This window comes from Ochotona princeps, chromosome 11 (assembly GCF_030435755.1).
Source record: "Ochotona princeps isolate mOchPri1 chromosome 11, mOchPri1.hap1, whole genome shotgun sequence".
NCBI lineage: Eukaryota > Metazoa > Chordata > Mammalia > Lagomorpha > Ochotonidae > Ochotona > Ochotona princeps.
This window is the reverse complement of record NC_080842.1, coordinates 15,326,303-15,328,084: the sequence shown is the minus strand read 5'-3', so window position 1 is coordinate 15,328,084 and position 1,782 is coordinate 15,326,303. Positions and strand designations below refer to the sequence as shown.

Below are 1,782 nucleotides of genomic sequence, written 5' to 3'. Positions count from 1 at the left end.
TTCCCTGGCTGCAGGTCTTGGGTTCTGCAAGAACTGTTTCCCCACTACTTTGCTCCAGGCTCTTGGGCTTGCATTTGGTGTAAGCTTTCAGAAGCACTGAGAGCTGTGTCATCATTCAGCACCTTATTTGAACACACCCTAATGTCTTGTGTTTAGTCTGGCTCATTGGGTGTTGCCCATAAAAACAGTTTGGTTTGTGTAATCACAATGAGCACAGAGCTGTGTGACTAATCGGTCAGCTCCATGCATCTCTCTTATCTTCTCTGAAGTGAGTCAGTGACTTCTGAGAATCGCATGTCACTCCCTAGTCTGATGTTCACATCTGTATTTGTTCCAGATTCCAGACTTTTTTTTTTACAAGTCTCTTTGCTTTCTGTCTACACACATATTCCAAATTCCCTCTCAAGAGTGGAACTAACTACACAGGAATTTGGAGAAATCCAAATAATGCTAGCCTACTGTGTAGAATTCCCAGGACAGGAAGGTCATTTGTCCTCTTCTTGGAGCAAATCATACCAATAGTTTCACTGGACTAGTTCAGATCAACACACACACATATTGAATATCTACAAGTACCAGGTTCTTTAGGTATTATTTTACAACCACAGTTTATTTTAGGACATTTTAAGATTTACAGGGGGAAAAAAAGTGAAGACAGTACAGGGAATTCCTGTATACCCCATATCCAATTTCTCCTATTATTAATATTTTACATTAGGCTTAGGCATTTGTTCTGATTTATGTAATGATTTGATACTGACACGCTATGATTAAGTTGTACTTGGATTCTATTTCCGTAGTCTTTCTCTGTTGTCCTTTTTACATCATCCTTGCGCAGGGACCATGCTAATTTTTTCTGTATCATTCCAATTTTAGTATATGTGCTTCTGAAGTGAGCACTCCCTATTGTCCTTTTTGTGTCTGGATCCCACCCCATATACATTTAGATGCCACTTCACTCCAGGCTCCTCTTCATTGTGACGGATTCTTAGACTTGCTTTATTTTGAGTGGACTTGATTTTTTGAGGAGTTCTATGTTTTGTAGGATGTGCATCAGTGGGATTTGTCGCATGTTTCTCTCACTAGATGGATGGAAGATGACCATAGGACAGAAGGCCCCTTTCATCATGTCATGTTAACAGTGTGTACGGCCAACATGAAACTGCTTGGCCTTTACCTACCCAGCTAGCTGTAACAGTGTTGATAACTATAGTGACCATTACCACCACCACTCATTGTGTACTCTTGGAAGGAAGTCACTACACACAGCCCGTGCTGAAAACTATGTAGCCACCATCTTGAGGAAGAATGCTTACATAAATTTCCTGGAGTTCTTATTTATCAGTGGATATATTAGAAGTACTTTTTTTTCTTGCTCAAAAATTTCCAGCTGTGGCTCCCTGGAAACTTTTTCGGTTGACTCCTTTGGCCTTATGGCAAACTCCTTACATGTGGGTTTTTTGGCTTTACATTTTCTTTTCAGCATTTCTTTAATTTCTGCTTTAGTAAGATGCTCCAGCCTCATCTTGTATATTTCCTTCCCTGATCCAAGAATAACCCCATTTCTCCAAAGAACTCTGGCTACTTCTATTGGATAATAGTATTAGAAACCAATATCTACATGCCAGGCATTGTAGGTGCTGCAGGAGTCACTTTGGTTTTCAGTTGAAAGAGGAAATACACGTGCACGTGCCAGCCCAAGCTTTTACACAGATCCACAGATATGTCTCTATCTTCCACTGCTATCTGCATTAGGCTAGACTTATATTCACAGAGCTTTCT

At 40.3% G+C, this 1,782-nt stretch overlaps 1 non-coding gene across 1 annotated transcript; it reads right to left on the bottom strand.

Annotated features, from left to right (window-relative positions):
- Window positions 1–790: 790 nt before the first annotated feature.
- Window positions 791–900, bottom strand: LOC118760048 (U6 spliceosomal RNA). The gene has a single exon (XR_004996544.2). It is a non-coding gene; the product is annotated as a U6 spliceosomal RNA (small nuclear RNA).
- Between the last annotated feature and the right edge of the window lie 882 nt (window positions 901–1,782).